The sequence below is a fragment of the Oncorhynchus mykiss genome, chromosome 17 (assembly GCF_013265735.2).
Source record: "Oncorhynchus mykiss isolate Arlee chromosome 17, USDA_OmykA_1.1, whole genome shotgun sequence".
Taxonomy (NCBI): domain Eukaryota; kingdom Metazoa; phylum Chordata; class Actinopteri; order Salmoniformes; family Salmonidae; genus Oncorhynchus; species Oncorhynchus mykiss.
This window is the reverse complement of record NC_048581.1, coordinates 85,847,151-85,872,221: the sequence shown is the minus strand read 5'-3', so window position 1 is coordinate 85,872,221 and position 25,071 is coordinate 85,847,151. Positions and strand designations below refer to the sequence as shown.

Below are 25,071 nucleotides of genomic sequence, written 5' to 3'. Positions count from 1 at the left end.
GCTCTGCAGTATTACCACTGCTGGGCATGGCAGTATTACCACTGCTGGGCTCTGCAGTATCACCACTGCTGGGCATGGCAGTATCACCACTGCTGGGCTCTGCAGTATCACCACTGCTGGGCTCTGCAGTATCACCACTGCTGGGCTCTGCAGTATCACCACTGCTGGGCTCTGCAGTATCACCACTGCTGGGCTCTGCAGTATCACCACTGCTGGGCTCGGCAGTATCACCACTGCTGGGCTCTGCAGTATCACCACTGCTGGGCTCTGCAGTATCACCACTGCTGGGCTCTGCAGTATCACCACTGCTGGGCATGGCAGTATTACCACTGCTGGGCATGGCAGTATCACCACTGCTGGGCATGGCAGTATCACCACTGCTGGGCATGGCAGTATTACCACTGCAGGGCATGGCAGTATCACCACTGCTGGGCTCGGCAGTATCACCACTGCTGGGCTCGGCAGCATCACCACTGCTGGGCATGGCAGTATCACCACTGCTGGGCATGGCAGTATCACCACTGCTGGGCATGGCAGTATCACCACTGCTGGGCATGGCAGTATCACCACTGCTGGGCTCTGCAGTATCACCACTGCTGGGCATGGCAGTATCACCACTGCTGGGCTCTGCAGTATCACCACTGCTGGGCTCTGCAGTATCACCACTGCTGGGCATGGCAGTATCACCACTGCTGGGCTCTGCAGTATTACCACTGCTGGGCATGGCAGTATTACCACTGCTGGGCTCTGCAGTATCACCACTGCTGGGCATGGCAGTATCACCACTGCTGGGCTCTGCAGTATCACCACTGCTGGGCTCTGCAGTATTACCACTGCTGGGCATGGCAGTATCACCACTGCTGGGCTCTGCAGTATTACCACTGCTGGGCATGGCAGTATTACCACTGCTGGGCATGGCAGTATCACCACTGCTGGGCATGGCAGTATTACCACTGCTGGGCATGGCAGTATCACCACTGCTGGGCATGGCAGTATTACCACTGCTGGGCATGGCAGTATTACCACTGCTGGGCATGGCAGTATTACCACTGCTGGGCATGGCAGTATTACCACTGCTGGGCATGGCAGTATCACCACTGATGGGCATGGCAGTATTACCACTGCTGGGCATGGCAGTATTACCACTGCTGGGCATGGCAGTATTACCACTGCTGGGCTCTGCAGTATCACCACTGCTGGGCTCTGCAGTATCACCACTGCTGGGCATGGCAGTATTACCACTGCTGGGCATGGCAGTATTACCACTGCTGGGCATGGCAGTATTACCACTGCTGGGCATGGCAGTATTACCACTGCTGGGCATGGCAGTATTACCACTGCTGGGCATGGCAGTATTACCACTGCTGGGCTCTGCAGTATCACCACTGCTGGGCATGGCAGTATTACCACTGCTGGGCATGGCAGCATTACCACTGCTGGGCATGGCAGTATTACCACTGCTGGGCTCTGCAGTATCACCACTGCTGGGCATGGCAGTATTACCACTGCTGGGCATGGCAGTATTACCACTGCTGGGCATGGCAGTATTACCACTGCTGGGCATGGCAGTATTACCACTGCTGGGCATGGCAGTATTACCACTGCTGGGCATGGCAGTATTACCACTGCTGGGCATGGCAGTATTACCACTGCTGGGCATGGCAGTATCACCACTGATGGGCATGGCAGTATTACCACTGCTGGGCATGGCAGTATTACCACTGCTGGGCATGGCAGTATTACCACTGCTGGGCTCTGCAGTATCACCACTGCTGGGCTCTGCAGTATCACCACTGCTGGGCATGGCAGTATTACCACTGCTGGGCATGGCAGTATTACCACTGCTGGGCATGGCAGTATCACCACTGCTGGGCTCTGCAGTATCACCACTGCTGGGCATGGCAGTATCACCACTGCTGGGCATGGCAGTATTACCACTGCTGGGCTCTGCAGTATCACCACTGCTGGGCATGGCAGTATTACCACTGCTGGGCATGGCAGTATTACCACTGATGGGCATGGCAGTATCACCACTGCTGGGCTCTGCAGTATCACCACTGCTGGGCTCTGCAGTATCACCACTGCTGGGCATGGCAGTATCACCACTGCTGGGCATGGCAGTATTACCACTGCTGGGCATGGCAGTTTTACCACTGCTGGGCATGGCAGTATTACCACTGCTGGGCATGGCAGTATCACCACTGCTGGGCATGGCAGTATTACCACTGCTGGGCTCTGCAGTATCACCACTGCTGGGCTCTGCAGTATCACCACTGCTGGGCTCTGCAGTATCACCACTGCTGGGCTCTGCAGTATCACCACTGCTGGGCTCTGCAGTATCACCACTGCTGGGCATGGCAGTATTACCACTGCTGGGCATGGCAGTATTACCACTGCTGGGCATGGCAGTATCACCACTGCTGGGCATGGCAGTATTACCACTGCTGGGCATGGCAGTATCACCACTGCTGGGCTCGGCAGTATCACCACTGCTGGGCTCGGCAGCATCACCACTGCTGGGCATGGCAGTATCACCACTGCTGGGCATGGCAGTATCACCACTGCTGGGCATGGCAGTATCACCACTGCTGGGCATGGCAGTATCACCACTGCTGGGCTCTGCAGTATCACCACTGCTGGGCATGGCAGTATCACCACTGCTGGGCTCTGCAGTATCACCACTGCTGGGCATGGCAGTATCACCACTGCTGGGCTCTGCAGTATTACCACTGCTGGGCATGGCAGTATTACCACTGCTGGGCTCTGCAGTATCACCACTGCTGGGCATGGCAGTATCACCACTGCTGGGCTCTGCAGTATCACCACTGCTGGGCATGGCAGTATCACCACTGCTGGGCTCTGCAGTATCACCACTGCTGGGCATGGCAGTATTACCACTGCTGGGCTCTGCAGTATCACCACTGCTGGGCATGGCAGTATCACCACTGCTGGGCTCTGCAGTATCACCACTGCTGGGCTCGGCAGTATTACCACTGCTGGGCATGGCAGTATCACCACTGCTGGGCTCTGCAGTATTACCACTGCTGGGCATGGCAGTATCACCACTGCTGGGCATGGCAGTATCACCACTGCTGGGCATGGCAGTATCACCACTGCTGGGCATGGCAGTATTACCACTGCTGGGCATGGCAGTATTACCACTGCTGGGCTCTGCAGTATTACCACTGCTGGGCATGGCAGTATCACCACTGCTGGGCATGGCAGCATTACCACTGCTGGGCATGGCAGTATCACCACTGCTGGGCATGGCAGTATTACCACTGCTGGGCTCTGCAGTATTACCACTGCTGGGCATGGCAGTATCACCACTGCTGGGCATGGCAGTATTACCACTGCTGGGCTCTGCAGTATCACCACTGCTGGGCTCTGCAGTATCACCACTGCTGGGCTCTGCAGTATCACCACTGCTGGGCTCTGCAGTATCACCACTGCTGGGCTCTGCAGTATCACCACTGCTGGGCTCTGCAGTATCACCACTGCTGGGCTCGGCAGTATCACCACTGCTGGGCTCTGCAGTATCACCACTGCTGGGCTCTGCAGTATCACCACTGCTGGGCTCTGCAGTATCACCACTGCTGGGCATGGCAGTATTACCACTGCTGGGCATGGCAGTATCACCACTGCTGGGCATGGCAGTATCACCACTGCTGGGCATGGCAGTATTACCACTGCTGGGCATGGCAGTATCACCACTGCTGGGCTCGGCAGTATCACCACTGCTGGGCTCGGCAGCATCACCACTGCTGGGCATGGCAGTATCACCACTGCTGGGCATGGCAGTATCACCACTGCTGGGCATGGCAGTATCACCACTGCTGGGCATGGCAGTATCACCACTGCTGGGCATGGCAGTATCACCACTGCTGGGCATGGCAGTATCACCACTGCTGGGCATGGCAGTATCACCACTGCTGGGCTCTGCAGTATCACCACTGCTGGGCATGGCAGTATCACCACTGCTGGGCTCTGCAGTATTACCACTGCTGGGCTCTGCAGTATCACCACTGCTGGGCATGGCAGTATCACCACTGCTGGGCTCTGCAGTATTACCACTGCTGGGCATGGCAGTATTACCACTGCTGGGCTCTGCAGTATCACCACTGCTGGGCATGGCAGTATCACCACTGCTGGGCTCTGCAGTATCACCACTGCTGGGCTCTGCAGTATCACCACTGCTGGGCTCTGCAGTATCACCACTGCTGGGCTCTGCAGTATCACCACTGCTGGGCTCTGCAGTATCACCACTGCTGGGCTCGGCAGTATCACCACTGCTGGGCTCTGCAGTATCACCACTGCTGGGCTCTGCAGTATCACCACTGCTGGGCTCTGCAGTATCACCACTGCTGGGCATGGCAGTATTACCACTGCTGGGCATGGCAGTATCACCACTGCTGGGCATGGCAGTATCACCACTGCTGGGCATGGCAGTATTACCACTGCAGGGCATGGCAGTATCACCACTGCTGGGCTCGGCAGTATCACCACTGCTGGGCTCGGCAGCATCACCACTGCTGGGCATGGCAGTATCACCACTGCTGGGCATGGCAGTATCACCACTGCTGGGCATGGCAGTATCACCACTGCTGGGCATGGCAGTATCACCACTGCTGGGCTCTGCAGTATCACCACTGCTGGGCATGGCAGTATCACCACTGCTGGGCTCTGCAGTATCACCACTGCTGGGCTCTGCAGTATCACCACTGCTGGGCATGGCAGTATCACCACTGCTGGGCTCTGCAGTATTACCACTGCTGGGCATGGCAGTATTACCACTGCTGGGCTCTGCAGTATCACCACTGCTGGGCATGGCAGTATCACCACTGCTGGGCTCTGCAGTATCACCACTGCTGGGCTCTGCAGTATTACCACTGCTGGGCATGGCAGTATCACCACTGCTGGGCTCTGCAGTATTACCACTGCTGGGCATGGCAGTATTACCACTCCTGGGCATGGCAGTATCACCACTGCTGGGCATGGCAGTATTACCACTGCTGGGCATGGCAGTATCACCACTGCTGGGCATGGCAGTATTACCACTGCTGGGCATGGCAGTATTACCACTGCTGGGCATGGCAGTATTACCACTGCTGGGCATGGCAGTATTACCACTGCTGGGCATGGCAGTATCACCACTGATGGGCATGGCAGTATTACCACTGCTGGGCATGGCAGTATTACCACTGCTGGGCATGGCAGTATTACCACTGCTGGGCTCTGCAGTATCACCACTGCTGGGCTCTGCAGTATCACCACTGCTGGGCATGGCAGTATTACCACTGCTGGGCATGGCAGTATTACCACTGCTGGGCATGGCAGTATTACCACTGCTGGGCATGGCAGTATTACCACTGCTGGGCATGGCAGTATTACCACTGCTGGGCATGGCAGTATTACCACTGCTGGGCTCTGCAGTATCACCACTGCTGGGCATGGCAGTATTACCACTGCTGGGCATGGCAGCATTACCACTGCTGGGCATGGCAGTATTACCACTGCTGGGCTCTGCAGTATCACCACTGCTGGGCATGGCAGTATTACCACTGCTGGGCATGGCAGTATTACCACTGCTGGGCATGGCAGTATTACCACTGCTGGGCATGGCAGTATTACCACTGCTGGGCATGGCAGTATTACCACTGCTGGGCATGGCAGTATTACCACTGCTGGGCATGGCAGTATTACCACTGCTGGGCATGGCAGTATCACCACTGATGGGCATGGCAGTATTACCACTGCTGGGCATGGCAGTATTACCACTGCTGGGCATGGCAGTATTACCACTGCTGGGCTCTGCAGTATCACCACTGCTGGGCTCTGCAGTATCACCACTGCTGGGCATGGCAGTATTACCACTGCTGGGCATGGCAGTATTACCACTGCTGGGCATGGCAGTATCACCACTGCTGGGCTCTGCAGTATCACCACTGCTGGGCATGGCAGTATCACCACTGCTGGGCATGGCAGTATTACCACTGCTGGGCTCTGCAGTATCACCACTGCTGGGCATGGCAGTATTACCACTGCTGGGCATGGCAGTATTACCACTGATGGGCATGGCAGTATCACCACTGCTGGGCTCTGCAGTATCACCACTGCTGGGCTCTGCAGTATCACCACTGCTGGGCTCTGCAGTATCACCACTGCTGGGCATGGCAGTATTACCACTGCTGGGCATGGCAGTATTACCACTGCTGGGCATGGCAGTATTACCACTGCTGGGCATGGCAGTATCACCACTGCTGGGCTCTGCAGTATCACCACTGCTGGGCTCTGCAGTATCACCACTGCTGGGCATGGCAGTATCACCACTGCTGGGCATGGCAGTATTACCACTGCTGGGCATGGCAGTATTACCACTGCTGGGCATGGCAGTATCACCACTGCTGGGCATGGCAGTATCACCACTGCTGGGCTCGGCAGTATTACCACTGCTGGGCATGGCAGTATCACCACTGCTGGGCATGGCAGCATCACCACTGCTGGGCATGGCAGTATTACCACTGCTGGGCATGGCAGTATTACCACTGCTGGGCATGGCAGTATTACCACTGCTGGGCTCGGCAGCGGCCTCAGTGGTTTGATGCTGCTGCTCATCACTGTCCTTCAGCTTTGTTTCGGTACTTTGGCGAAGCCAATTTTTGATATCTATCGTGGCAGTGGCTAAATAGACTAAGGCTAATAACACTAACGCTTTTTTTACAGCTAGCTAAGAAGATAACTTCTCAGCTAGCTGTAAACTTTGTACTTTGTACTCAACTTTGTATGGTGTGGGGCTTGAGGCAGAGTTAGGGGAAGCCGCTTCAATGGTAAAAGTTGACCCCACCCTTCAATGGTAAAAGTTGACCCTGCCCTTATAAATCAAAATAAAAAATGACAGGTGGAAGCTGATCACGTTATTTACTTCGCCTACCACTGATGAGAAGCCTTTCCCCCCCCCCCGCTTTTTATGGAAACCAAAAGGAGTCATACCTAACCGGCCAAGTGGTTTATCCTAGTCCCCCTACACACACCGCAGTCTGTTCCTTGTGTTGACAGCGCAGTGGGATACACATTTTGCTACAACTGAAAGGGCACAAGTTTTAACTAAGGGCACTAAGCCCCGTTTTGGCCCCTCGTGGAGCTGCTCTACAGTCAGTTGTAATAAGCAGTAGGAATCTTGTGGGCATTACTTCATACTGATGGCTCTCCACAGTGACCTCTAACCCACAGCGGATTGATGTCCCCATCTACTGGCACTTAGTCGCGTGTCTGTACAATACCTTACTTCCGACACTGCTAACGATGGACTTGTTGTCTGAACAGACCGAAACTCAATTCATGACTTGTATGGGGTGACTGTGTTCGTGGCATTTTGGTTGTCACGTGTGTGTGTGTGTGTGTGTGTGTGTGTGTGTGTGTGTCCGTGTCCTTTTGCTTACGACATTACTCTGTAAACACCTCGTAACATATCTAGTCATGTGTGTCACTTCGAACATTACTCTATAAACACTTTGTAAATGATCTATGATTACTTCATGATATCCTGTGTGCTGATTTGGTCTGATTTAAGTGGGGTGCGATCATGGGATGACTTTGTCTCAAACAGCTACTCGTTTCGTACCCAACAACATATTAAAAGGTAGTATTTTTACTATTGTTCACTGAAAAAGTGAATCAATATGAACTACAGTAGTACTAAAAGGATATGCATATGAAAGTGAGACAAAGCCACACACTAAAAACAAATGGTTCTATATAGTGTACCAAATCAGTTATTTTTTGGGCTTGTTACCCTAGCGGATCCTTTTTGGTGCTGTATAGAGCCTATATTTTGAAAGTTCTATAAAGAAAGATGCTCATAAAGTTATAAATGTAACCTGTATGGTGCTATAAAGAACCCTTTCCTAAGGTTCTTTATAGAACCCTTTCCTAAGGTTCTATAAAGAACCCTTCCCTAAGGTTCTATAAAGAACCCTTCCCTAAGGTTCTATAAAGAACCTTTCCCTAAGGTTCTATAAAGAACCCTTTCCTAAGGTTCTATAAAGAACCCCTTCCTAAGGTTCTATAAAGAACCCTTTCCTAAGGTTCTATAAAGAACCTTTCCCTAAGGTTCTATAAAGAACCCTTTCCTAAGGTTCTTTATGAACCCCTTCCTAAGGTTCTATAAAGAACCCTTTCCTAAGGTTCTATAAAGAACCCTTTCCTACGGTTCTATAAAGAACCCTTTCCTACGGTTCTATAAAGAACCCTTTCCTACGGTTCTATAAAGAACCCTTTCCTACGGTTCTATAAAGAACCCTTTCCTACGGTTCTATAACGAACCATTTAAAAATGGTTATATACAACACAAAGAAAAGGTTCCACTATGGTTACAACCCTTTTGGGGGCTTTATAAAACCTTTTAAGAACATTTATGGAGAATGGTTCCTATAAAGAACCCAGGTTTGTGTCTGCATAGAAATGTCTTGGGCAGGCCGCCCTAGTGTTTTGTCGGGCTGCCTATGTCCAGTAGAACAGTAAAAATATATATCATTTTCGGGATGGGCAAACATTTTTTTTGTGTAAACTTAAACAACTAAAACCAGATATAAAGTCTGTAGAGGAGATAGTGGACCTATATATTTTTCAATAAGATCATCTTTGAGAACTAACTTTTGGATTGTATTATAATGTTTGAGTCACTCAGATAACATAAGTCATGGCAAAATGTGTAGAATTGCAGGAAATTAGCTTTAAACCAGCAACATTTTGTCACTACGTCCAACAGGAGGGCCTAAACTTTTCGGTCAGCGACGACACCATTGGCCAAACCCCCACCACACACCCCACCTAAGCCCCTTTTTGGTCCAGAAGAGACCCTGGAACCTTTCTCAATATCAAAGGTTCTTTGTAGAGCCTTTTAGGAAGAACCACACAGGTTTCTTTAATTCTGGTTAGCCATATTATATTGTTACAATTCCATTGGTATTATTATTATTGTGTTAATTGACAAGTTGAATCAGGTGTGTTAGTTCTGTAGGAGGGGGTTCCTGAGCAGAGAACTGAGAACCACCGATTAAGTCAACAGTTCTCAATTGACACAAGGCCATATGTGAGTCTTTCACAAAACACCATTACTGGCCATAGTCATAGATAATATGTAATGGCGTGACACAACAGAGTAGAAAAACTGGAATGACACTGTCGTTCACGATTGCACAAAAAGAGCTGTGTGCAAACCGCGACCTACAATATGCTAACGAGCCACCGTCCCTACATTTTAACTGTCACTATCACCTTTTGTGAATCGCAAAGAAGCATTAAAGGGCTCATTATGGTTCCACATAGAACCATGAACTTTCCCAAAGAACCATTAAAGGGCTCATTATGGTTCCACATAGAACCATCACCTTTCCCAAATAACCATTAAGGGGCTCATTATGGTTCCCCAAAGAACCCTTGAGGAACACTCTTTTCACAGTGTGCAGAGACCGAGAGACAGAGACAGAAAGAGACATTGAGTGACATACATATAGATAGATACCTGCCAAAATAAAGGAAATCCCAACATAGTGTTTTAATAGGGCGTTGTGCCCTGGTGAGGACAGACTCTTCTTCCTGTGTTCAGGGTGTGGAACTGGGTTTGCTGAGGTCTGTTTAAGAATCAGCAGCTCTGCCGGCCAACTCCCTCCCTGCTCTGGCTCTGGATCCTTATCTCTCTGCTGTGACACGCAACGTGGTAAACGCCAGCCGAGGAGTGTGTGTGTGTGTGTGTGTGTGTGTTCCATTGCATGGAAGTCGGAAATAATTGTTCCAACAATAAAATGTAATAGCTTATCACATAAAAGCTGTGGAAATGAAGTGGACTGTCTATTAATTAACTTATTGCCTTCTCTACTGAGTCTACTGGAAGTTAAACTGGAGTGTGTGTTTACATGAAGTAGGTGGAGATGAAGAGAAGAAGAGGACAGAACCCTCAGAACATCAGAGTGTTCTAATGACGGAACCCAAACGCACGGTGGCCATGGCAACCAGAGGAAATAATAAACAGCGCCTGCTCTTCTCTTTCAGTCTTCAGAGAGGAGGATGACATCGTGTGAGTCATCATTCCATGAGAGAACACACACAGACACACACTTGCATGCACACACACACACACACACACACACACACACACACGCACAAACAAACACGCTCCAAGATTTGAGGTATAATGTTTACGTCTGCCTGTCGATGTGAATGACGTACTGACTAATGAAAACAGCATTTAAAACACAGACCTCTTGAGAGATGAGGGGATGAGGACTAATGGTTAACCTACAAATATTAATCCAATTCAACCATTTAGATTTGCTTGTTTACCTCACTTGAATGTAAAAAAAAAAAAAAAACATAATAATATGTACAGATTAAATGAGATTGAAATGAAGCCATGAAGGCCTATACATGTAATACATTGTGCCATAACCTAGTTAAATACAGGTTAAATTAAACACTAAAAACAACCAAGATGATGGTTGATATAGATAATTGATGACCCATTTAACCTGAGGATCAGCCAACCCTCTCAACGCAAGTCAATGTGATCTGAAGACAATAAAACCAGAGGTAGTAGCTAGGCAAGTGATCTCCTCTTCTCCTCTCTTCTTCATCACACACAGATAGTGTTTCACTTTGCTTTTATCCAGTCTAGACTATAACCCCCCCCCCCCCCCCCCCCCCCCCCCCATACATCCACTAACTATAACATGTAGCCTGTAGACCATGTTCAGTACCAAGACCTAAGATAACACAACAGGAAATGAACACAGATCACTGTGGCATACGACTCAAGCAGTGTGTGTGTGTCCTCACCTGTTTCCCATTACCACCCGCTTTATTTTAATATCTACCACATGAGACGTCAGCAGCCTGACTCCCTCTCTCTCCCTCCCTCCGTCTCCCGGTTTGCCACCATCATTTGAAGGCCTAGTGGATCAGAGAGAGAAGAGGTGGATCCTTCTGTTACTGTCAGCAGCTCTCCTCTCTCACTCATTCTCCCACTTTACCACGCTCTCTCTCCTTACCCTCCCTCTCCATCCCCCATCTCTCTCCCTCTCTCCATCTCTCTCCATCCCCCCCCCTCTCTCTCTCTCTCTCTCTCTCTCCCACTCCTCCCTGTTCAACACACTCTCTCCTTACCCTCCCTCTCCCTCCCTCCCTCCCTCCATCTCTCTCCACCCCCCCCCTCTCTCTGTCTGTCTCTCTCTTTCTCTCTCCCACTCCTTCTCCCTATTTACCTCTCTCTCTCCCTCCATCTCTCTCCATCCCCATATCTCTCTCTCTCTCCATTTCTCTCCATCCCCATCTCTCTCTCTCTCCCTCCATCTCTCTCCACCCCCCTCTCTCAATTCTTCTCCCTCCATCTCTCTCCATCCCCGTCTCTCTCTCTCTCTCGCTCCCTCCACCCTCTCTCTCTCTCCACCCTCTATCTCTCAACTGAACTACTACACCACACCTGTGCATGCCAAACATCCATACCCAAACATACCCACATACACAGACAACACCCCCCAGGCTGTGATCACACACGTGTCCCAAAGACACACACACTTCGGGCTTCCTCTGCTCTGAACTACAAGGAAATCATTATGTTAGAGAGAGGAACTACTTATTGGCATCTATACACATTATTCTAAAAAATATTATTGATATAACAGTACATGCTAAGTGAGACACAATCATTAGGCATTGATTAACATGTGTTGTATTCTCAACTCCCTGGTAAATTAAGATTAAATAAATAAAATCATTTTTGGGATGAGGATATGTAAATGCATATTCTTTAGTTTATAAAAAAAATGCAATTTCATTTTTCAAGACATTTAACTGCACCATTCACCCAGCAGTGAAAACAGATATTTCCCATGAATATGACATTCCCATTCTGTGTGAGCCGCTGTGAATGCCATTGTACCTTTTAAAATGCTTAATGCTGTTGTCCTCTTGCGTTAACCAACTACTTAGTAAAGTCAAGCTCCCCCCCCTTAACTTAAGGGGGCTGAATAATTTTGCACGCCCAATTTTTCAGTTTTTGATTTGTTAAAAAAGTTTGAAATATGCAATAAATGTCGTTCCACTTCATGATTGTGTCCCACTTGTTGTTGATTCTTCACAAAAAAATACAGTTTTATATCTTTAGGTTTGAAGCCTGAAATGTGGCAAAAGGTCGCAAAGTTCAAGGGGGCCGAATACTTTCGCAAGGCACTGTAGGTAGATTGGGTGGGCTATTTACAGATGGGCTATGTACAGCTGCAGCAATCGGTTAGCTGCTCAGATATGTTGATGTTGTACACAGGATATTTTGGCAGATTTATGCGTGCAGAGTCTCAATTTGGTGTTTGTCCCATTTTGTGAATTCTTGATTGGTGAGCGGAACCCAGACCTCACAACCATAAAGGACAATGGGCTCTATAACTGATTCAATTATTTTTAGCCAAATCCTAATTGGTATGTCGAATTGTATGTTTCTTTTGATGGCATAGAATGCCCTTCTTGCCTTGTCTCTCAGATCGTTCACAGCTTTGTGGAAGTTACCTGTGGCGCTGATGTTTAGGCCGAGGTATGTGTCGTTTTTTGTGTCTGCCCAATATAAAGGATCAAAACTGTCAGAGGAATAAAAATAGCATAAATAGGAAAGTATACCAGTTTAATTTTAGGACCAGGATGTTGACAACTGTGCCATATAGATTGCAAAATAGTTGGGAAGAGATTTTTGATGTACTGATTCCATGGTACAGGGTGTATTACTTGATATTTAAAACAACGTAAAATTCAAGACCTTTCAGCTAAAATCATTATATAGAATTCTTGCCACCAACAAAATGTTGAATATTTGGGGCATAAAACCATCGAAGCTCTGCAGATTTTGCTGTGAGAATACAGAATCAATAGACCATGTATTTTGGTATTGCCCTAAGGTAGCCTATTTCTGGTCTCAGGTTCAGGAATGGCTGAAAATGCATAGCATTGATCTAAAATTGACCCTAGAAATAGTACTGTTAGGAGATCTGGAGAGACCGGGCCAGTCAATTACTAATATACTAATACTCTTAGTAAAAGTATTGATCTTCAACACGCAATCTGTGGATTCTATTCGATTAGATTGAAATTGTACGTTAAACATCACAGCATAGTTGAAAGATATGTGTTGCGTAGAAACCCGAAGTGGGTGGCCAACAGAGATAGATGGGATGGGCTGAGGGAAGCTGAGGGTTGGGATGTGGAATTGGAATTGGAGACAAGTGGGAGTGGAGTTGCTGTATGAGAGATAGAATGATGGTCAAAGATAAAAGTAAACATTTTTATTTATTTAAGTCAAAATAAAACTTAATATAAACTACATTTGAATGACACTAAGTGGCAGTGTTTTTACAGCTAATGCCGGTTTCCCTGAGGCTGATGCCGTGCAGGTGTTTCTACACACTCTCATTCAAATAAACACATACAAGAACACACACATACATGTAATAGTGCCAGACATGCACACAGACATATCCAGTTAGCATTGCTGTTCTGATTTTAGTTGTCCTTCATGTCCTTTGTTTTAATGGTATTGTTTTATTTTTTTGCATTGTTGTTTACTGTTTTCTCTGTCTTTTCCTTTTTTCTCTTTAGTTCATTCTCTTGGTTGTTGGTGCATTGGGGGGGTTCTTGGGGGAGGGGGTTCATTCTCTTGGTTGTTGGTGCATTGGGGGGGTTCTTGGGGGAGGGGGTTCATTCTCTTGGTTGTTGGTGCATTGGGGGGGTTCTTGGGGGAGGGGGTTCATTCTCTTGGTTGTTGGTGCATTGGGGGGGTTCTTGGGGGAGGGGGTTCATTCTCTTGGTTGTTGGTGCATTGGGGGGGTTCTTGGAGGTGGGGGTTCATTCTCTTGGTTGTTGGTGCATTGGGGGGGTTCTTGGAGGTGGGGGTTCATTCTCTTGGTTGTTGGTGCATTGGGGGGGTTCTTGGGGGAGGGGGTTCATTCTCTTGGTTGTTGGTGTATTGGGGGGGTTCTTGGAGGTGGGGGTTCATTCTCTTGGTTGTTGGTGCATTGGGGGGGTTCTTGGAGGTGGGGGTTCATTCTCTTGGTTGTTGGTGCATTGGGGGGGGTTCTTGGGGGTGGGGGTTCATTCTCTTGGTTGTTGGTACATTGGGGGGGTTCTTGGGGGAGGGGGTTCATTCTCTTGGTTGTTGGTGCATTAGGGGGTTCTTGGGGGAGGGGGTTCATTCTCTTGGTTGTTGGTGCATTGGGGGGTTCTTGGAGGTGGGGGTTCATTCTCTTGGTTGTTGGTGCATTAGGGGGTTCTTGGGGGAGGGGGTTCATTCTCTTGGTTGTTGGTGCATTGGGGGGTTCTTGGGGGAGGGGGTTCATTCTCTTGGTTGTTGGTGCATTAGGGGGTTCTTGGGGGAGGGGGTTCATTCTCTTGGTTGTTGGTGCATTGGGGGGGTTCTTGGGGGAGGGGGTTCATTCTCTTGGTTGTTGGTGCATTGGGGGGTTCTTGGAGGTGGGGGTTCATTCTCTTGGTTGTTGGTGCATTGGGGGGTTCTTGGGGGTGGGGGTTCATTCTCTTGGTTGTTGGTGTATTGGGGGGTTCTTGGAGGTGGGGGTTCATTCTCTTGGTTGTTGGTGCATTGGGGGGGTTCTTGGAGGTGGGGGTTCATTCTCTTGGTTGTTGGTGCATTGGGGGGGTTCTTGGAGGTGGGGGTTCATTCTCTTGGTTGTTGGTGCATTGGGGGGGTTCTTGGAGGTGGGGAATGGAATTAATTGTATTTTGTATTTTTTTCCTGGGGGGGGGGGGGGGGGGGGGGGGGGGGTCTCGAATGGTTGAGGGACAGCTATTGGGGAACTGTGGGGGGGGATCTTGAAGGGTTCGGGTTCACGTTTTTTGGCCTGCTGGTAGATCTGTCAACGTGCTCTTGAGCAGGGCATTGACCCTGGATGCTTCTGTGTGTCTCTCTGAATGGGAGTCTGTTGGATGACTGGTGTGATGTAGTTGTTGAGCGGCTTCACTGCAAGTATATTGTATGTTTCGAATATTCATAAAAAAAATATTTATTTAAAAAAAAAATGTTTTAAGAATATACATATCCTAGCTTCAGGTCCTGAGCTACAAGAAGTTCAATTTGTGTATGTCATTTTAGGCGAAAATTGAAAAAAAAGAGTCTGATCCTTAATAAGGGGATTCTAGTGGGGGGGATATAGGTAGCACACAGAAGGACATTTTTTCAGTTGAGATCATTTCATTTTGAATTTCTAGATAAATATTTTTTTTTCCTGTTTTGATTAATTTAATAAAATGAGTTAGGTCTGCTCTATACGAAATTAGCATACCCCCTGAGTCCCTTAAACTGTTTCACATCTGGTAGTTTGGTGGATGGGACTACCAGCTCTCTGTAACCTAGAGGGCAACCAGTGGGTCCGTCTCCTCTATACCATGTTTCTTGTAGGGTGACACTGTCTGTATTTCCGATTTCTTTGATGAAGTCCGGGTTCCTGCTCTTTAGGCTAAAGGCAGGTGACCTCAGGCCTTTGGATATTCTATTCCTTCCCTCCCCCTCCCCCACTCCTTCCCTCCCACCTCCGACCGGAGGCAGACTAACGACAAGCCTCTGTCATCAAGGTTTTATGGTGAAGAGGTTAATATGATGAGTTAGTATGCAGATGATCTTTGCACATGAAGTTGAGCAGGTATTCAAGGAATGTGATCACTGACTTGGTCATTATATCAGAGCAAGCAAAACAAACTGGAACAACAGCTATCCATTGATTGACAGGAGCCATTCAATGAGGTAGAAAGAGAGAGAGAGAGACAGAGAACAAGACAGAGAACAAGACAGAGAACAAGACAGAGAGAGGAACAGACTGACTGAACAACAGCTATCCATTGATTGACAGGAGCCATTCAATGAGGTAGAAAGAGAGAGAGAGAAACAGAGAACAAGACAGAGAAGAAGACAGAGAACAAGACAGAGAACAAGACAGAGAACAAGACAGAGAACAAGACAGAGAACAAGACAGAGAGAGGAACAGACTGACTGAACAACAGTGAATAGATGTATGAACAGCAACACCACAGTGCAAAACGTCTGACAGTCTTAATGTCAAAACCGCCACAAAAGAAAATAAATGAACAGAATAAAATCAAATAAAACTTTCTTCCCTTACGTTTCCTCTTATCCTCACATACATGGGAGCTAAACAGATGAAGGGAGAAAGGGAAGGTTTAATGGGATAAAGAAAGTGAGAGGGGTCCATCTCATTGTGAGTGTCTGCATGCACAGATGTTTATCCCCTGGTGCTTCCGCTGCAGCCAGTCCCAGTCCAAGTCCCTCTCTGCACCACACAATGCTCCCTGTAGCTGCCCAGTGCTACAGCAAGTCCCAGTCCCAGTCCCTCTCTGCACCATACACCTCTCCCTGTAGCTGCCCAGTGCTACAGCCAGTCACAGTCCCAGTCCCTCTCTGCACCACACACCTCTCCCTGTAGCTGCCCAGTGCTACAGCCAGTCCCAGTCCAAGTCCCTCTCTGCACCACACACCTCTCCCTGTAGCTGCCCAGTGCTGCAGCCAGTCACAGTCCCAGTCCCTCTCTGCACCACAAAATGCTCCCTGTAGCTGCCCAGTGCTACAGCAAGTCCCAGTCCCAGTCCCTCTCTGCACCACACAATGCTCCCTGTAGCTGCCCAGTGCTACAGCAAGTCCCAGTCCCAGTCCCTCTCTGCACCATACACCTCTCCCTGTAGCTGCCCAGTGCTACAGCCAGTCCCAGTCCCTCTCTGCACCACACACCGCTCCCTGTAGCTGCCCAGTGCTACAGCCAGTCCCAGTCCCTCTCTGCACCACACACCGCTCCCTGTAGCTGCCCAGTGCTACAGCCAGTCCCAGTCCAAGTCCCTCTCTGCACCACACACCGCTCCCTGTAGCTGCCCAGTGCTACAGCAAGTCCCAGTCCCTCTCTGCACCACACATCGCTCCCTGTAGCTGCCCAGTGTTGCAGCCAGTCCCAGTCCCAGTCCCTCTCTGCACCACACACCGCTCCCTGTAGCTGCCCAGTGCTACAGCCAGTCCCAGTCCCAGTCCCTCTCTGCACCACACGCTGCTCCCTGTAGCTGCCCAGTGCTAAAGCCAGTCCCAGTCCCAGTCCCTCTCTGCACCACACACTGCTCCCTGTAGCTGCCCAGTGCTACAGCAAGTCCCAGTCCCAGTCCCTCTCTGCACCACACACCGCTCCCTGTAGCTGCCCAGTGTTGCAGCCAGTCCCAGTCCCTCTCTGCACCACACACCGCTCCCTGTAGCTGCCCAGTGCTACAGCCAGTCCTAGTCCCTCTCTGCACCACACACTGCTCCCTGTAGCTGCCCAGTGTTGCAGCCAGTCCCAGTCCCTCTCTGCACCACACACCGCTCCCTGTATCTGCCCAGTGCTACAGCCAGTCCCAGTCCCTCTCTGCACCACACACCGCTCCCTGTAGCTGCCCAGTGCTACAGCCAGTCCCAGTCCCAGTCCCTCTCTGCACCACACACTGCTCCCTGTAGCTGCCCAGTGTTGTAGCCAGTCCCAGTCCCTCTCTGCACCACACATCGCTCCCTGTAGCTGCCCAGTGTTGCAGCCAGTCCCAGTCCCTCTCTGCACCACACACCGCTCCCTGTAGCTGCCCAGTGCTACAGCCAGTCCCAGTGCCAGTCCCAGTCCCTCTCTGCACCACACACCGCTCCCTGTAGCTGCCCAGTGTTGCAGCCAGTCCCAGTCCCTCTCTGCACCACACATCGCTCCCTGTAGCTGCCCAGTGTTGCAGCCAGTCCCAGTCCCTCTCTGCACCACACACCGCTCCCTGTAGCTGCCCAGTGCTACAGCCAGTCCCAGTCCCAGTCCCTCTCTGCACCACACACCGCTCCCTGTAGCTGCCCAGTGTTGCAGCCAGTCCCAGTCCCTCTCTGCACCACACATCGCTCCCTGTAGCTGCCCAGTGTTGCAGCCAGTCCCAGTCCCTCTCTGCACCACACACCGCTCCCTGTAGCTGCCCAGTGCTACAGCCAGTCCCAGTCCCAGTCCCAGTCCCTCTCTGCACCACACACCGCTCCCTGTAGCTGCCCAGTGTTGCTGCCAGTCCCAGTCCTAGTCCCTCTCTGCACCACACACCGCTCCCTGTAGCTGCCCAGTGCTACAGCCAGTCCCAGTCCCTCTCTGCACCACACACCGCTCCCTGTAGCTGCCCAGTGCTACAGCCAGTCACAGTCCCAGTCCCTCTTTGCACCAAACACCGCTCCCTGTAGCTGCCCAGTGCTACAGCCAGTCACAGTCCCAGTCCCTCTCTGCACCACACACCGCTCCCTGTATCTGCCCAGTGCTACAGCCAGTCCCAGTCCCAGTCCCTCTCTGCACCACACACCGCTCCCTGTAGCTGCCCAGTGCTACAGCCAGTCCCAGTCCCTCTCTGCACCACACACTGCTCCCTGTAGCTGCCCAGTGCTACAGCCAGTCCCAGTCCCAGTCCCTCTCTGCACCACACACTGCTCCTTGTAGCTGCCCAGTGTACAGCCAGTCCCAGTCCCTCTCTGCACCACACACCGCTCCCTGTAGCTGCCCAGTGCTTACAGCCAGTCCCAGTCCCTCTCTGCACCACACACCGCTCCCTGTAGCTGCCCAGTGCTACAGCCAGTCCCAGTCCCAGTCCCTCTTTGCACCACACACTGCTCCCTGTAGCTGCCCAGTGCTGCAGCCGCTCTGAAGGCCCATGAGCCGGAGACAGACAGCTGATTGTTTCAGGTTCACAGGGTGTGAAAGGGCCTCTGATCCCAGTGAGGGTGGTCCCTCTCTCTCTCTGTCTCTCTGTCTCTTCTCAGAGGTGGGAGGAGAGACGGGACCAATGCCGTGAGTCACGTGACGTGTTCCACGCTAAGCAGACAGACCAAAATGGAATCTGCTGTACAAAAACACACCACTTGTTGCAGTCGGCCTGTTCTGCCTGGAAGTGGTCTGCTCTGGTCAGGTCTAGTCTAGTCTGGTCTAGTCTGGTCTGGTGTAGTCTGGTCTGGTGTAGTCTGGTCTGGTGTAGTCTGGTCTGGTTTGGTCTGGTCTGGTATAGTCTGGTCTGGTATGGTCTGGTCTGGTCTAGTCTGGTCTAGTCTGGTCTGGTCTAGTCTTGTCTGGTCTACTCTGGTCTGGTGTAGTCTGGTCTGGTGTAGTCTGGTCTGGTCTAGTCTGGTCCGGTATAGTCTGGTCTAGTCTGGTCTAGTGTAGACTGGTCTGGTCTGGTGTAGTCTGGTCTGGTGTAGTCTGTAGTCTGGTCTATTTTGGTCTGGTGTAGTCTGGTCTGGTCTAATCTGGTCTGGTGTAGTCCGGTCTGGTCTGGTGTAGTCTGTAGTCAGGTGTAGTCTGGTCCGGTGTAGTCTGGTCTGGTCTGGTGTAGTCTGGTCAGGTGTAGTCTGGTCTGGTCTAATCTGGTCTGGTCTAATCCGGTCTGGTGTGGTCAGGTGTAGTCTGGTCTGGTGTGGTCTGGTCTGGTGTAGTCTGGTCTGGTCTGGTCAGGTGTAGTCTGGTCTGGTGTGGTCTGGTCTGGTGTAGTCTGGTCTGGTGTAGTCTGGTCTGGTGTAGTCTGGTCAGGTGTAGTCTGGTCTAATCTGATCAGGTGTAGTCTGGTCAGGTGTAGTCTGGTCAGGTGTAGTCTGGTCAGGTCTAGTCCAGTCCGGTCTGGTGTAGTCCGGTCTGGTGTAGTCCGGTCTAGTTTAGTCTGGACTCCTGTGTGTTCTCTGCAATGCTAACTGCCCGCATCCAAAACCATGTTTCTTTTACATCTATGCTTTAGCCTTGAGTACCGGTATTCGCTTTGATTAAATATTCTTTGGTTTCTTTTTAGAAAGACCTACGGTGACTTCCAGAATAACACAATCCCCAGAGTATGTCTAACGCTCCCTGGTTGAAAACTACAATCAGAATTCAAGACCAGTTCCCTACGTTTACATAAACATGGAACCCGTTAAGTCACAATATGTGTGTTGATAATAATTAGGTTCATAACAACATTCTAATCTATATTGATGATCAAACCATTTATCAATGATAATACAGTTAAAAATAACAATGATTATTTTTTTATTTAATGTGTTCTTCACTTAGCCGTCTGGGTAAATAAATAGGTTAAATAGATAGATAGATAGATTGTTAAAATACTGTATATATATATATATAATATGACATTTGTAATGTCTTTACTGTTTTGAAACCTCTGTATGTGTAATGTTTACTGTTAATTTTTGTTGTTTTTCACTTTATATTTTCACTTTGTATGTTGTCTACCTCACTTGCTTTGGCAATGTTAACACATGTTTCCCATGCCAATAAAGCCCTTGAATTGAATTGAATAGATAGATAGATAGATAGATAGATAGATAGATAGATAGATAGATAGATAGATAGATAGATAGATAGATAGATAGATAGATAGATAGATAGATAGATAGATAGATAGATAGATAGATAAATAGATAGATAAATAGATAGATAAATAGATAGATAAATAGATAGATAAACTGAGGTAAATGAGAAAACAAACGTCCTCTTGATTGTGATATAACGTTGTGGTCTGAGATGCAGCTAGCAGCATAAAGAGGAAAATAGTTCCTTCCTGTATGCTTTATCTGTTTAGGCCCTGTCCTAACGGGGACCCTTTTGGCCGTAACACAGGGCTATTACACTGATAAATACCAAGGGGGAGGAGGAAGATCCCCTGCAGAGGTTTTCACACCAACCAGACCAGTCATGGGACACGTGCAAATATCTCCTGTCCTCTTTTCTTCTCTTCTGTCCTCTCATCTTGCCTTTTCTGTCCATCTATCCCCTCATCTTGGCTTTTCTCTCAATCTATCCCCTCTGTCCTCTCATCTTGGCTTTTCTCTCCATCTATCCCCTCTGTCCTCTCATCTTGGCTTTTCTCTCCATCTATCCCCTCTGTCCTCTCATCTTGGCTTTTCTCTCCATCTATCCCCTCTGTCCTCTCATCTTGCCTTTTCTCTCCATCTATCCTCTCATCTTGCCTTTTCTCAAGTCTATCCCCTCTGTCCTCTCATATTGGCTTTTCTCTCCATCTATCCCCTCTGTCCTCTCATCTTGCCTTTTCTCTCCATCTATCCACTCTGTCCTCTCATCTTGGCTTTTCTCTCCATCTATCCACTCTGTCCTCTCGTCTCTTTTCTTCTGTCAATCTCAATCCCTTTCCATTTCTCTTATAGTAATAATGTCCCATCTTGTCCCATAAAGTCAGGAGATCGTTCTTGTTAAGTTGCAGGGTCAGTAAATCCTCCTGTCCCGGATGACGCTCCACATGCAAGTACACATATTTTTTTCCTGACTGTGTGACCAGAACAGGAAAACATCTATGCCCTTAAGCGTAGATGTTGAATTATATTGTGACACATTTATTTTGGCTCTCCTTGTTAATAAAGGATAAAAAAAAAGGTGATTTGCTGTTGAGCTCAATCTGGATTTGACAAACCCTTAACACTAGTCTAATGTTGTCTAATGGTCTTAATCTGACCACATTAGCAGATACATTTTTATAACCTATTTAAGAGTAATTACTGAGATTAACAAGTGTTACGCATTATTTCATTTTAGCGGTTTGCGCCCATTTTCTCAAAAGACACACAGAATGAAAGAAATAAAAAAAAAACTTTTCAAAAACAAGACCACTCTAAAGGACTTGGCTCTTTTGAAATATGTCTACAAATCTCATCAACTTCGAAAATAAATGCATTATTTTTCAAGTAACTTCCTTCACCTCTCTGTAGGCGATTTTCCGTATGAAAATAAAACATTTACTGGGTCATCTTTCACTTTTCAAAGACTCGCCTTCAGAATCCTGTGGTAGGCTACTATAATGATTTCGTTTTGCTGTGGGTGTCCTGACATAAGCACATTTGGAAACGATATTGGCACCTGAAGTATTTCAGGTTACAAGAAACAGCTGTTCTCAAGCGCCACCACGACCCTCCATGTAATTCTGTAACGCCGACATAGAGACACACACAGGCAGGCCAGACCGATGGCTTTTGAGTGTGTGTGGCTGTGGCACAGGCCGAATATAGAGGATGGAAACCTCAACTACCACATATTATGTTTGGGTGGTGGTGGGAGACGTGCAATTCCAAAATTCTCGACAGTGATTTCTTTTTGTTGTTGCTTTACGCTCGTGCCAATGCGTCATCAGCACGAGAAGCAACATCTCCCTAATGTATAGACCAACTCCAAGACATGCATTGATTCTTAAAAGGCTATTTTCAACAATCAAAACTTTAAGATATAATTTACAAGTTCAGAAAAGAAGAGAAGGCAAGTTGGGAATGTCCAAAGTTTTTTTTTTTAAACGAGAGGCATTCTTCAATAGTCTAAATAAGGTATTGAAATGCACAGTGCACTGAAGATATTTCAGATGTTCTCCACTGAAGGCAATAGCCTATTATCAATCAATTTAAATAACGAAAGCCAGTGAATTTGGCTAACATTGATAATTTTGTTTACTCAATGTAAACACTGCACGCACCGCCATCGTCTATTAGATTGAACATCCCATTTCGACCATCATCCCCCAAGTGACACCAATCTGACAATACCTTTAATATACTCAACATAACATATTACATCACTGCTAAGTCCAAATTGAACTTGCATATAAACAAACACACGTTAACCACTATTAGGCCTAAATTCAAAAATCTCTTCTATCAACGATTTTAGCTTACTAGGAATTAGAAACAGAAACTGAATAGGATAAAGCAAAGCAACTGTACCTTTTATGAAAAGTTGAAGAAGTCTGCATCAGTTTGTTGATCTTGATCCTCAGGGCTTTGGGACTTTTGGAAGCTCGGTGGCTGAAAACGAGACCGTCCCGCTGGGGGTTCCAGAATGTCCAATCTCTCTCTCTCTGCGTTCTTCTGGCACACAGATGGGGCAGCCGGAATTAACCTGTATCTTCTATATTCTATTCCACCTCCCGTGTTCAAACCACGTCTTTATCCACTTTTTTTAGGAGCTTCTTTCCATAGTCTTTCCATAGTTACTTTATTCACAAATTTCACGAAATCAGTGTGCAGGACAACATTGAACGAACCCCATTTTATGTAACCAAAGTCCCGTAAACGCGAAGTTGGTTGCTCAGTCAATGGGGGAACGCTAGACCTCTCTTCTCTTCCCCCCCTCCCTCCCTCACTTTTTTTTCAAAGTCTGTGGACCACCCCGAAACAGGAAGTTCACTTTTTTTGTTTTTCTTGAGAGAAAAAAAAAAGACCATGCTGTCTGGTTGGTGAAGTTTTCTTAGTGGCGTAGTTAACAGTTTCTTCCACTGGCTGAAGACCTTGAAATGCACTCGAATAGAATAAATAATCGGTTAAACCAGATAACAGTAGAACAATAATCATTACATAACAAAACATGTTACTGTAAACGTCAATCATAATTCACTATCATATGCATCATAAGACAATGATCTGTCATAGGGTGGTCTGAAAATTATACGGGGTCTCATTAGACTTTTATTTATAAAACTTGTAGAAACGTTTGAACTTTTTTCTTTCTTGGGCAGCAGCATATGTGGCACTGGGGATGTTGATTGTTTGAATGTTATACGCCTTGGTGGAATTCAAGGTAGGCTATAACGCAAAACCTGGCCTGGAGTCAGGTCACCACGTCCTAGGACAGGATGCACGCAGCAGGTTAGGAACGCTGTTTGAAAATACATTGAAGGCGCATTGCATAAGATGTATTGTCATACGCTAGGTTTCCATCCCAATTTGCGACAGATTTTCACGAGAATATTAAAAAATCTGTACAAAACGATATGACCATTTTCCCACCAGAGATGCGTTTCCATCAAGTTGACTTTGTGCTGAGAAAAGGCTGTGCGTGATGACGTAATGCACACGCAAATAAACTTTTGCCATTAAATTCCCATGTACATAATTCAAAATACAAGGTAAATGTGTTAATGTTGCATAGGCTTACATTTTAAGTCATGATTTTTCTAACAAATCTGAACAGTAGATATTTGCTTGTATTTTGACTCAGAAAGTGTTCTTCACTCAGAAAAGTTTGGTGACCACTATTTTGATCATTTCTGTGGATTTTTTTTACATGGCATTGAATGACAATTAGGTCTGAAGAAAAATCTAATGACAATTTCAATAACATCTGCTATAAATGTTTTATACTAGAGGTTCACCCCCCCCCCCCCCCCCCCCCCCCAGGTCTATTTTCATTGAGAATATGATACCAGAAGTAAGAAGCAGGTTTTCTAAAGGTCTTATAACCCAAAGGTTCAAAGGATTGAGATGTTATACATTTAAAATTAACTTTGTTTTTCATTCCTGTAAGATTGAATGTAATTTAAAGCAATGATAGCGGTCTGTCTGACACAGACACTAAAGCCCAGCCCATAATAACGCAATTCCAAACTGTGGTACGCACAATGTCGTCGGGGGTACGCCAAATAAAAATGTGATTCACATTTTTTTTTGCTTCACATTTTCAAACAGTCCATTTATATTTTCTAACAGGGCTATACATTTGGGTGTTTTTTTTTGTCATCTGAGTAGCCTCATTTCATTACCAGAAATTAAATTAAACATCTGTACACCCATTCTGTACAAATGTGCGCAACCGCAACATTCAAACAAGGCTTCAAAGAAAATGAATGGGACTGTAGCGACTTCAAAATCAGGGGTGTGAACTTTCTATTCAAGCGTTGATCGACATGGTAACGACTCTATTTTTTTATTTTACCTTGCTAGTCAGTTAAGAACAAATTCTTATTTTCAACGACGGCCTAGGAACAGTGGGTTAACTGCCTGTTCAGGGGCAGAACGACAGATTTGTACCTTGTCAGCTCAGGGGTTTGAACTTGCAACCTTCTGGTTACTAGTCCAAAGCTCTAACCACTAGGCTACCCTGCCACCCCTCCACTCTAACCACTAGGCTACCCTGCCGCCCCCTCCACTCTAACCACTAGGCTACCCTGCCGCCCCTCCACTCTAACCACTAGGCTACCCTGCCCCCTCTATAATATTGGAGAAAAGTTGAAAAA

The 25,071-nt window shown here is 48.0% G+C and overlaps 1 protein-coding gene across 2 annotated transcripts in view; it reads right to left on the bottom strand.

The window, feature by feature from the left end:
* Positions 1–23,170, bottom strand: part of LOC110493285 (zinc finger protein GLI1) — a 160,390-nt gene extending 137,220 nt beyond the window's left edge. The window contains exons 1-2 of one of the 2 annotated variants that reach the window (XM_036950846.1): positions 22,784–23,170; positions 10,834–10,947 (exon numbers count right to left, since the gene is read on the bottom strand). The gene's annotated coding sequence lies outside the window, so the exon portion shown is untranslated. The remainder of the gene's footprint in view (positions 1–10,833; positions 10,948–22,783) is intronic. The other variant, XM_036950845.1, reaches the window with a different exon arrangement.
* Positions 23,171–25,071: the final 1,901 nt, after the last annotated feature.